The sequence below is a fragment of the Nannospalax galili genome, unplaced genomic scaffold (assembly GCF_000622305.1).
Source record: "Nannospalax galili isolate Female #2095 unplaced genomic scaffold, S.galili_v1.0 scaffold127, whole genome shotgun sequence".
NCBI lineage: Eukaryota > Metazoa > Chordata > Mammalia > Rodentia > Spalacidae > Nannospalax > Nannospalax galili.
The window spans coordinates 3386226-3399701 of record NW_008360326.1 but is presented as its reverse complement, the minus strand read 5'-3'; positions in this window follow the sequence as shown (position 1 = coordinate 3399701).

The following is a 13476-nucleotide window of genomic DNA, read 5'->3' as shown; positions in this document are numbered from 1 at the left end:
AGCCAAAGCAAAAGTCAGAGGAGTTAGTAATTTTTCTCAGAATCACAGTTAAGTGACAAGATTTCACTCCAAGCCTGTCTGACCACCCCAAACCCAAGGTCTTAGCTACCAACTAGCTTGACCTGGTATATATTATATCTTGCTTGCTTCTCAATAATAATAGATTTCACTCTTGCCTCTTAGAACCATAGTGTAGCAGATTTATTCAGTTTTCTAAGAAGACAAATAAATTTAAGAATGAGAGAGAGAAAGAGAGACAGAGACAAACACACAAAGAAAAACTTCAGATCAACTACTATTAAAACAGAACAAGGGGAAAAAAAAAAAACACAGAACAAGGAGTCTCTGGATACCACTGCCTGAGACTTGGGGAAAGAAAACTTGGAGCCTCATTGGTTTTCATCTCCCAGACTGAGCCCTGTTTCTGCTCATGGTGGGCAAGGCACAGTCCTGGCAGTTTGGTCCTTCTGTGGACAAAGCCTGATTTCTGCATGTTTAACCATAAATAAGAATGTCCCTAGAAATCTATGGCTACTTGGCTAGATCTTCACCACTTTCTGCCCTGGTTGGCATTTTTAAAGTGTTTCAGTCATGTTTGCTTCTCAGACAGTGAATTCAGCATGAACCTCTCTGCTTATTTTGGCTTCAAAAGTGTGAAAAGGCATTAACCCCCTTCCCTCAGACATGCCTGGGAATCCTGCGATCATTGCAGGGAATCTGCCAAAGCGCTCTGAGTCTTTATGGACATGAACAGAATGGCTCTTTCAAATTATACTTACGTCACTCAGTGTTGGGAGAGCTGGGAGAGAGGGAAAGGAAATGAAAGGGTACAGATTAAAATTAAAATTAAAATGGGAAGCAGGTGGCATTCATAAAACAAAGTGAATGAGCATGGTTCACAGGGAGGTGGTGAAGAACTCTGACATGTTCACTGTTTTGAGGACATAAGTCCACCCCTAGACGTTTTCCTCTTGATAGGAAGAACTTGGCCTACTGTCTGTGGTTTTATCACACTGCTAAGTAACAATGCTTCCTGAATGAAGAAGTAAAACGAGTGAGAGTTGGTACCTGAACCGAGCAAAAATAAAATTAAGAAGAGAGAGTGTGACAGTGAGTTTAGGTAGAGGCTGGTATGTTCACAACAAAATAGTTCGGCTTGGTCAGAGCAAAGTAGCAAAAGTATGGCAGTGGGAAGGACTAGATCTCTCAATCCTGGTTCCCAGGCCTTGGCTAATTCGGTCTGCTCATGTCCATTCCACTCCTCCTGAATCTGTTTTCCCTTCTGAAAGATAGAGTTGAATGCAAGGGTCACTAAAGACCTCTGGGCTCTGTGATTAGGCAGAGTTGGGGAGGGGGCTGGTCCCTGAGAGGGTGTAGGTGGTGACTTGGGAGACAGGAGGAAGGATGCTACTCTTCTGAGGTCCCAGCTAGTCTGCAATTTGCTCTCTGCCCTGAAGGGCATGGCCTTTTTTTTTTTTTTTTCCAGGTTTCTGCCTTCTCAGTCTTTTTGAACCATGGTGCCTTGTGCCTGCATTTCCTGGCAGCACCCTTGGGAGCAGCACAGAAGGGGCACCTCTGAGCAGAGCAGATGAGGACAGAGGCCAGGGCCTCACCGTGTTGTAGTGCTCGGCCAGACCAGAGTCAGAGGGCAATCATGCTCCAGCCAGAGCACAGAGGTGGCAGAGGCAAGCTGGATGCATACCCTTGGGCCCTCTGGAGACCAGTCAGCTCTGGAAAGTTTCACAAATGCTGAATTCACTTGCCACGTCACAGGAAAACCTGAGCCCTTAGCCATCTTTCCTTTAGCAGTTCCAGTTTGTTTTTCCAGTTGCCCTTTTGCCTTAACCATCAGGACTATCTGCCCTCGGGCATGTGGGAGTCCAAGGCGATGGTCTTGTTAAATACCCAGAGTCTCATCCGCATAGACATACACATATGGAATCTCATAATGACAAGTACTCACACACTCCCATAGGCCGAACACCTTTGTGTACTTCCCGTTCTGGCCCTTCAAATAAATTTCCAGTCATTGAAATTTAAAAAGAATCAAGAGAATTTCAAAGCAGAGTTCTGTACAAATATCCTTGCTTAACTTCATGGCTCAACTTCATCCTGTTCACTATTCACTATTATTGTTATTGTTTATTTTATTTTATGTGTATGAGTGTTATGCCTGCATGTTATTAAGTGCACCTGTGTGTGTAACACCTGCAGAGGACAAAAGAGGGCTTCAGATTTTCTAGAAATGGAGTTACAAATGGTTATTAGCCATCATGCGGGTGCTGGGATTCAAACCTGGGTCTTCTGAAAGAGCAGACAGTGTACTTAATTACTGAGCTACCTCTTCAACCTCTGTCTTTATTGTTTTGTAGAGTGAATTCATAACAGTGATGACAAATTCATTTGGGTATTTCAGATTTCATTTTTCAGGAGTCTTCAAGGAAGCAACACATGGTGGTTTGAATGAGAAATGTCTCACATAGGCTCACAAATTTGACACTTGGTCCCCAGTTGGTGGCTGCTGTTTGGTGAGGTTACAGGAACTGTTTAGAGTCGAAGCCTTACTGGAGAAAGTAGTCGAGGGCCCCTCTTTGAGGGTTCCTAGCCTTGTTCCACTCCCTACCACCCCAGCTTCCTGTTTGCAAATGAAATGTGATCATGTGGTCCCCCACTCCCATCCCTTGCTGCCATACCTTCCCCACCATTATAGATTCTAATCCTCTGGACCCGTAAGCCATATCAAACTCTTTCTTCTATAAGTGCTTTTGTTGGTGGTATTTCATCACAGTTAACAAAAAAGTAATACACCATTCCTGGAATGAAGTCACCTGACCCAGGACCGGAGGATATGTGGAAGTACCACTTTCAGGACTGTTTTTGCTGTTGTTAGTAATGATAGATATAAGGACTACAGACAAAGAGAAGTGGAAAGAACAGTGCTCAGAATCAGAACCCCTGGTTCAAATCCTTTTTATTAGTAGTGTGGCCTTAAATGAATACATCTGGAATAACAAAATCTATCCAAAAGGCAATGCCATTTAAAAGAAATAATACAGGTGGAATTATTAATAATAGAGGTGAATACCTGGGGCATACAGATATTCAGTAACATTTGAATGAACTATGACTAATCCACACTCACCCAGAGCCAGCTGATCTGAAGGTTTGGGAAGCTTAGCTAACCGTATTTTCCCTTTTGGTTCTATTGATAATTATTGTTCAAGAGTGACGTCTGTGAAGCATTGCAAGACTTTGGTATGTTCCCTGAATAGCCAAATAAAGAAGAAACCATGTGGTTTTTGTGTTACAGTGATGACTGATTTTCAGGAAATTAGCATACAGTAAGATAATTTATATGTGAGGCAATGTTCAGATCTCAGATAACAAATGCAACCAATTAGCCAGAATAATCCAGTCTAACTAACACAATCATTTCCATGTAAGGAGCCACACCTGCCAAACTCAGAAAAACAGATCCTTTGTGATTTTTCCTGGAGCTCCAGCACTGAGGAGCTGCCAGGGGGAAAGGAAATGAATGCCCTTTTTAGTGTTCTCTAATTCCTTGGACCCATATTCATCAAGATATCGAACATTTTCAGAAGGGGTCAGCTTCTTCCCATCCTCTACCCCAGACATTTTGCTCCCTCAAGGGTATTTAATGAGATGTAACCAAGTTCAATTTTCCCTGAAACACCAATGGGGTTTGCCTTTGAGTTTTACTCTCAGCAATGTTCACATCCTTAGTTCCCCAGTCTCTTGTTTAATGTCATAACTGGAAAAATGTCTTGAGAGGTCGTTTTGTTCTGGCTGCACAGATGTTTGACCAGGCATCTCTCAAGGTACTACTTGGCTTCATCCTTGCTCTCCTTGCAACATGGCTCCTATGTGGGATGAGGCTGTGTATTAGTCACTTTTCTGTTGCTCCGATAGAAACAGTGACCCAAGCAATTTACAGAAGGAAGAGTTTATTTGAGCTTACAGTTCCAGGGGAATTACAGTCTGTCATGGCAAGGAGGCATGGTGGCTGGAGGTGGCTGGAGCAGGAGCAGCAGAAGTGAAGCTCTCACATCATCTTGCAGGCACAGGAAGCAAGCGAGAGGCTGGAGATCTGGCAAGGCTTAAGAACTCTCTAAGCCCACCCCCAGTGACGTGCTTCCTCCAGGATAGCCACACCTTCTAAAACCTCCTAAAACAGCACCATCATCTGGGTACAAAATGTCCAAATACTTGGAGCCTATGGTGGACATTTTCATTCAAACCACCACAGGCTGTGACACACACAGATGCCAAGTTGGCAGGAAGAATGTATGTGATTTCTTCCTAATGGAAAGGGTAGCTAGTACCTGAAAAATGAGAGTTTCCATACTCTTCTAAATCAGCAAGAAGAATCAACTCCCTGCCCCTTCCCAACATCTCCCTGCTTCTTCTCCATGGCTCTCCACTGGAAGACATGCAGTTTGCATTCCTCAATGAAGCTGGGTCTGGTCAGAAAATTATTAACAAGCAGGACTGGTATATAATAATGCTCAGTGGCGGAATATTTGCCTAGCATGTATGAGGCCCTACGTTCAATCCTTAGCATCAACATTTTTTTATTTTAAAAATAATTCAAAAGTGACAGATGAAGTTCTGTGAACATTAGAGAAATATTTTTTAAGGAAGTGCTCAAGTCTTTCTAGATCTGGAGGGAAATAGGAAATGATTTTCAGTGTAATTTTTCTATTTTTTTAAGGTCGGCATACTTTTATTTATTTTTAAAAACATTTTATTATTTTTATTTTATTTATATGAGCATATTTCCTGCATGTAAGTGCACCTATGTCATGCAATGCCTGTGGAAGTCAGAAGAGGGCATTGGATTCCCCTGGAACTGAAGTTAAGGGTGGTTGTTAGCTGCCATGTAGGTACTGGGATTCAAACATGGGTTTTTTGCAAGAGCAGACAGTGCTCTTAACTGCTGACCCATCTCTCTAGTCCCCATACTTGTCTGAACAAATATATTTAAGTCTAATTTCCCATAAAAATCACATAGTTCCCCTGAAATCTTTGAATTCATGATTGATTCTTCTGTTTATAAAACATTATGCTACCATATTACATCATGTCTTAAAGAAACTTTTAGACACCTGCAAAGCCTACATTAGATCATGAACATTCCCATGGGCTTGAGGTGCTTTGTTTTAGCAACCAACTTTATAATTCTAGATCAATACATCAAATATAATAGAGCCTAGATCTTATAAAATTTGGATCCAATAGCTACTTTCCTAAGAGTTGAAAATAACCTATAAATCCATATTTTAATATTTGGTTTGACAATACCTAAAGAATACAGCCAAGGCCTAATGTAATCACTGTGGTGGTTTGAATGAGAAATGTCTCCCTAGGCTCATGTATTTGAATACTTGCTCCCCAGTTGGTGGCACTGTTTGGGGAGCTTAGAGAACCTTTAGGATGTGGAGCCTTGCAGGAGGAAGTATGCCCTGGGGATGGGCTTTGAGAGTTCGTAGCCTCACCCCACTTGCAGTTTCCTCACTCTACTTCCTGTGTGCTGCTGAGATGTGATCCCTCCAGTTCCTGCTCCTGCCACTGTGTCTTCTCTGACCTTATGGACACCTAACCCTCTGGAATCACAAGCTAAAATAAACTTTTCCTTCTAGAAGTTGCTTTTGGTCATGGTATTTTATAACAGCAACAAAAAAGTAAATAATGCCATTACTGATGGTATTAGTCACTTTTCTGTTGCTGTGAGAAAACACCATGACTGAGGGAACTTATAGAAGAGTTTATTTATCTTACTGTTCCAAAGAGTCCATCATGGAGGGGAGGCATGGCAGCAGAGGTGGCTGGAGTAGGAGCAGAAAGCAGAGGCTTACATCTTCAAGCAGAACAGGAAGCAGAGCACAATCCAGCAAGGCTTAAGAACTTTCTAAGCCCACCCCCAGTGACATGCTTCCTCCAGCATGCCCACACCTTCTGAGACCTCCCAAAATAGCACCACCAAGTGGGGACAAAATGTTCTAATATGTGGCACCTATAGGGAGCATTCTCATTCAAACTACCACACTGACATAACTGAGTTTTTATCTGCTTAGCTGTAACTACTTTTGGCTCACTTATTTTCTGTTTTCTTTTTCACCTTATATTGGACCAATAAGATATCTTTTATTATTTCATATTTTTTCTATGAATGTATTCTTTTTCTATTTTGAAGGAATTATCCTGATGATTACAGCCTGTGACATGAATCTATCTTCTTTAAAGACGAATAGACTGGGGATGTAGCTCAGTTGGTAAAGTGTTTTCCTAGCATTCATAAAGCCCTGGGTTCAATCCCAGCATGGCATAAACTGGGTATGGTATCACACAAAATCCAAGCACTAGGGAGGTTGAGGCAGGAGAATCAGAAGTTCATCTTTGACTGCATAGTAAGTTTGAGGTCAGCCTGGGCTATGTCACTAAATAGGTAAATGAATGAATAAACAAACATGTTCTTTATCTTTTATAAAAGTTATAGATATAGTTCAGTGGTAGAGAAGCAGCCTAGCATGTAGCAGGCCCTGTGTTCAGTACCTAACACCACAAAAAACAAAAGGAAAAATAAAATGATTATCTCACTCTCTCTGAGCTGGGACTGTAACTCAGTAGAAGAGGACTTGCCTAGTGTGTGTGAGGCCCTGGGTTTGATCAAAAGCATATAAAATAAAATGAACAAAATACTAACATTTTACTACTCCCTGAACAGAGCTAGAATATATTAACTGGACTTACTTTCCCTTTATGAAGCATTTCTTTCGTAATTAATTTTAGTTTTATGTATTTTAGACTCTACAAAACACTGTATTATTGTTGTGAAGAATTATTATTAATCTATTCATGTTTTTCAGTGTTCTTTATTCTTTCCTGAATTTCTCTACTTTCATCTGGAATGACTTTGATTCGTGTGAGGAACACACTTTGGTATTTCCTGCAATTCATTCCTAGAAATGACAGATTTTATTATTTATATTTCTGATTTCTGCAATTTTAAAGTGCCTTCTCACTGAGTACAGAATTCTGATAATTCATTCTTTCAGTACTTTATGTAGCCTGCCTCCCCATTCCAATATCTCTTAGCTTTTATAATTTCTATTGAAAAGTCAGTCATCAATCTTATTGTTTCTCTTTTGATAGTGTGTACTGTTCTTTCTCTGGATACTTTGACCTTTTCTCTGTGATTTTGGTTCTCAATAGTTTACACATCTTGTGCTTAGATATACTTTGTTTTATTTTGTCTTCCTGTGAATTCACTGAGCTTTTAAAATTCATGCGCTCTTTGTCAGTTTTTTTTTTTTTTAACATTTTTAGCCATTATTTCTCCCAATATTACTTCTGGATCATTTTCCCTATTCTTCCAAAATTCCACGTACCATATGTTAGACCTTTTAACAGGTTCATGTGCTCTTCAAGTTTTTCTGTTAGTATCCCTCCTCTCTGTACCTCAATTTGCACACAGTGGTTGGATAAAAAATACCTTATTGAGTTATTAACTTCAGAATGGTACCTTTTTATTTCCAGAACATTTATTTGATGCTTTTAAAATACATATAACTTCAAATTTCCCATTTAAAATATTTGTGATTTGTTCTCATCACTCTTTTCCCTTGTTTCCTTGAAAATGTTAATTGCACTTAGCTTAAAGCCCTTAACTGTTAACCCCAATAGTTGAAATATTTATGGGTCTGTTGATATTGAAGACTATGCCTTGTATATAAAAGAAACAAGAGAAATCTTCCTTTCTCTGTGAGATGGCTTGGGTAGAGGACGGGGAGTCATTGACCACCCCCAAACCAATGAGCAATTGTGCTTAGTGTGGGTTGAGCTACAGCTGTAAAACTGCGCTCAATCTGAATTCCTACGATTTGACTCTTGGACTTTTAACTAAGAACTTTAACACTGAAAAAGGTGAGATATTTGGTTATGACTTGATGCATAGCTCTATAGCCTTGCTTCCAATATGACTTCAAAATTTAGTGAATATCTTGAGGTACGCTTTCTTCTTTTCATGAGTCTTTGTTTCCCTCACACTCTAGCTCTTCAAAGATTTGTGCTTAAGTCTCTAGAGTTTTATAGACCCAGAACTCAGTAAATACTCCATTAAGACATGCCTCTGAAGAGTTCTAAATTTTTAAGCAGGTAAATCCAGGTCCATGTGCCTGCCGAAGCTTGCCTGCTTCTCTTTCTTCTTAAGGCATCCTTTGTCTAGACCTGGCAATTTGCATCTCATACTGAGAATTGTCAAATATCCCCAGTGGAAAAGATATGACTGATACTGATCAGCTCACCTTGAAGTGGGTTCCTGTCTCTGACAATTCAGTTGTCACAGTCTTCACTGCTGTATAGGTCTTGATCACTCAAAATTGTGACTTTTTTGGTGATTTGTATGGTTTAGGCAGTAGGAACAATGACCTAATGAATGCCCCAAAGATGTGACTATGAGGTTCAACCAAACATGTTGTGATTGGTTGACTCAAGTTATTGTCCATCTTCTTTATAATAATTAAACATGACTACAATAAACTACAAATAGGCTAAAAACTGAACCTGCCCATTATTTTATCAATCTCTTTACCAAAATTATATATACATTATCCTAATATACAATTTATATTTATTCAGTTTTTCTCTTTAAAATAGGCATCTATTCAATAGCTAACATAAACTATAGGACAAATTTGGTCTGTGTTTTGAAAAATAACTCATCATTGTATTGTACTTCTATAATTTTGTAGGAAGTTTTACCTATAATAATATGACAACGTGCAACTCTTTGGGAATTTTCAATCTATGGTTGACCTCAAATAGGCATCATATATGAATCAAACTATATAATACAAATCCTTATAGAGTGCTTTGCATCTTGAATCTTTCTGCATCTTTGCACCTTAGTTCTCGTGCCAAAAGTCAGTTAGGGGTAGACTCTATGACATTGTATAATACTTTTGAGAACTTTAATCTAGATTGTAGTCAGGTCTCTGATTTTTAGGTTACAATTTCACTAAGTGGTATCATCATTTAAAAAAGAAGTTGCATGTGCAGATACAACAAAGAATAGTAGATAGCTTATGATTCTATACTGCATGCTGATAATATGGTTTGGTTCTCACAATTCAGAGTTGATTTTAAGCGAGATATATGTCCCAATTTATACAAAAAGATCAGTACAAAGTGGAAATGATCATAAGTGGCTGAACTTCACATGATAGTTTCTATCAACTTATTACAAAGTGCAGAGGTAAACAGTTGATCTTGGAATTCAAGAAAGCATATTTTGCAGCTATTTCAACCTGATAGACTTCCTCCTAGGAGTCAGGATGTCGCAAGCCAGTGATTTCATAGGAACATTATTAAGCTTTCATTGTATTTTTTTTTCCAAACAGACGGGTTGAGCAATCAGTTAGAATATTTTTCAATGCTGACAGTTTCAGCAAAAACTTCATAATGAAATACTTTGAAAAGTCAGTTGAGCCTTTTTCTGTGCTAGAATCTATCCCAAAGTGGCTATTTTAGAGACCTCTGGTTTGTAGGCAGCAGGCAAAAACTCAGGAGAATCTAGGTAACATATTCTTCTATCAAGATTTGGGGCTTACTGATTTACTCTGAAAATCTTCTGCCAGCAGTAGCTATTCAGTATTCATCAGTGGCTGCAAACTTGGACTGTGTGCTGTCAACATTTAACAAAACTTGGCTGACAAGGGAGATTCTCAATTCTGTGTTTGGAATTTGCTTATCTGGAACAATGGACATTCTCATGCTTTTTTTTCATTGTTTCTTTAAAATTATGTCACTTTTGCTTCATATGGCCAAGAAACTCCAGAGCAAATTTGAAATAATTTGCTATATTTATGCTGGCCTTCATGATCTATAGATCTGTTCCTTCCTTATCTAGGTTTTCTACTTCTATTTTTTTCTTATTTGGTCTTTATTGTATTGCTTATATTTATGTTGTAATCTACTTTGAACCTTCTTGAGTATGAGGTAATATATAATGTATACATAAATTAAATGTAAATGTATTGGTAAACACTGAATCTGTTTATCTTGTATGCATATCTCTGTGATCCCGGTCAGTTTTACCTGCTGTTCATATGGGTAGCTCACTGTTAATCCTAATCTTGGATCTAGTAGGAAACATTTGAAAGCTCTCTTTTTACGAAATATTCTATTATTATTTTTATTTTATGTGTATGAGTATATTGCCCACATGTAAGTGTACCCCTGTTCTGCAATGCCCTTGGAGTTCAGAAGAGGGTGTCAGATTCTCCTCGAACTGGAGTTACAGACAGTTGTTAGCCACCCTGTGAGCGCTGGGAATTGAACCCAGGTCCTCTGCATGAACAGCCAGTGCTCTTAACTGCTGATCCATCTCTCTAGTCCTAAAATCTCTCTTGTTAAATGATGAAGAAGAGAGTTTACTATTTTTGTGAGCTGCTAACTGTTCCAATTCTTTCTCTTTTTCTACCATAATTTGCTTTTATGAGTACTATGATTTTTGACCTTTTTATAACTGTGGCCTAAAACATAATCCTGTCTATGATAGTTAACATGGATTGACAAAATGACAGGACCTAGAAACAAATCTCTGTGGGAGAGTTTCTAGATTGTCTAAATTGAGGTGAGCAAACTTACCCTAAACATGGGCAGCAGAATTCAACGGACCAAATAAAAGTAAATGAGCTGAGCACCAGCATCCTTTGCTCTTGCTTCCTGGCCACAGACACAACATGACCAGCTGCTTCAAGATCCTGCTGTTGTGCCTTCCCTGCCATGATGGACTATAGCCTCAAACATAAGCAAAAATAAACCCTTCCTTCCTTAAATTGCTTCTTATCATGAATTTGGTCAGAGCAATGAGGAAAGTAATGAACATACTATCCTGCTTATCAGTTTTCCATTGCTGTGACAAAATACTGGAAAGAGAAACAATTCAGAGGAGGAAGGAATTATTCTGGCTCACAGTTTTAGAGATTTCAGTTGTTGGTCACTTGGGTCCTTTGTTTCTTGAGCACAGTGAAGCAGAACTCATGGTGGACAGCATGTGGTAGAATAAAATGTGGAGAGGCAGCTAGGAAGGGATGCAGAAGGAAGGCCCTGAGAAAGATATACCTTTCAAAAGTGACCCATTCAGCTCTGAGTTCATCAATGGATCATGAGCTAATAGTGAGCTAATCACCTCTAACAGTCCTATCAGCTGGAGCCAAGCTTTCAGCTCACAAGCTTTTGGAGATAGCTTACAGCTAAATCATAATTCATCAAATTCATTTAAATCAACATGTAGGCAAGATAGGTTAGATAAACCAAAGTAGATATTTGGGGTTAATCACGCTTCCTAGGTTTCTTGAGGGATCCTTTTAATGGCTGGAGAATTGAGTGAGTTTTTAAGCAAGTAAAATTTTAGAATGTATCAGATTTCAAGCCTCTGAGGATCTACAAGATGGAGCCTGGCCATATGCAGGAAGAGGAAAAGGTGCCAGATGCAGGAAGAAGGAAAAGGTGTTAGCAGACATTGAGATGCTGTTTGTGTTGGGGCTTCTTTCACTATGAAATCTGGGCCATAAGAAATGATTCCTAAACCAGATGTCAAAATTCATCCCAGAATAAACACAAGGACAAACTTTCCATCTCATGGCAAGGCCCAACAGTAGAGTGAAGTGATCAGTGAACACACCAGGAAGGCATAACTTTATGAGCACAAGTGAGACATCACTGGTCCTCATGGAGGAGCTCCTTTGGGGAGGCTTTGGTAGAGACTGTGGTCCAGCAGCAGCTGTAAGTGTGAAATCAGTATGATGCTTCTCTTGTCATCACCAAGTCTGCAGGAAGGAACCTGGTATCCTTCCTTCCCAACAAATAAAACCACAGAATCAGATAGGAATCAAAATATCAGCATTGCTTTCTAGATGACAAACTTCTGGGAACAGTGATTAAGTGGGAAGCAAAAATTAGGATTCCTATTGCTCACTCTTTGAATTGAATTTGTTTCCATTGTTTCTCCCACTTGGTTTCTTACCCAGAAACTGCTAGAAGAGCAAAGAAAGAAAATTAAAGACTTCTTAGATTGTGTTACACAGGCAAATAGTTCTGGTGAATAGAACCTCAGTGGGGCTAGGAAAACATACAATGCTTTTGAAGCAAAATTACTTTACCTAGGCAGTGGGTTTAATGACAACCAAGCTCTCACCAATTAGATAAAGTCACCCCTTCCTCCCCTCCTCTCCCCTCCCTCCTAATGACAACCAAGCTCTCACCAATTAGATAAAGTCACCCCTTCCTCCCCTCTTCTCCCCTCCCTCCCTCTTTCTTTTCTTTCTTTCTTTCTTTCTTTCTTTCTTTCTTTCTTTCTTTCTTTCTTTCTTTCTTTCTTTCTTTCTTTCTTTCTTTCTTTCTTTCTTTCTTTCTTTCTTTCTTTCTTCCTTCCTTTCTTTCTTTCTTTCTTTCTTTCTTTCTTTCTTTCTTTCTTTCTTTCTTTCTTTCTTTCTTTCTTCCTTTCGAGTAGAGTTAGGAATGGGAGAAGGCCCTAAGAAGTAACAAACATTCTTTTCTTTATGGGTCAAAGTAGCCATATGGTTAGAAAAAGAAAAGCCTTCCTATGCACAAAGAGAAGACTGGGCCCTGGTTGGTGGGATCCAGCAATGTATGGGTTGTACATAGACAAATGCAAACCTTTGACACAAATGATCAGAGTCATGTCTGTGAGTCCCAGTTAAAACATATTTACAAAGTCACTAGAGCAGTGACTGGCCTGACTGGGAACAATTGCCTAAGGATATGTCTGCTCTGAACAAGGTCAAATGATTATAGTAGTTGAAATGGAACCTAAATTTCATGAGTCAGTTTTTGTGGTGGAAGTCTCTGAGCCATCTTATGGATATGGTTCTTCAAAGTCACCTGATAAGACTGCTATGGGAGAAAATCCTGCTGAGGCCATCCTATAAGTACAGATAAAGAGGCATGGATTGAGAGAGCGCAACGATAGAAGGGATTACAGGTACCGGAGCTTCAAGAAAACCTGCCCTACTCATATTAGTGAATTCACTTTCAACAATCCTCATAGTTCTTGGCAAAAAGTCCTACTATGAAGCTTGTACCCAAGAGTCAGTTTACATACAATAAACTGATACAGTAATACTGGCAAGCAGAAGACTCCTAGATAGCAATTCATATCCCTGGCCGCAGAAACAGACTAAATTACCCTGTGTCTCTTAGGGTTACTTGTAGGCAGACATAATCAGGGATGATAAGAATGTTATAGTTGTATTATAGTTACTGTAACAAAATACCTTCACAAATGTAATTTAAGGAAGGAAGGGTTTATTTTGGCTTACAGTTTATGGTCTATCATGGCAGGGAAGGCTTAGCGGGCAGGAGCTTGAGACAGCTGGTTCCATTGCATCTACAACCAGAAAGATAAAAATGATGAGTGTCCATGTTCATCTA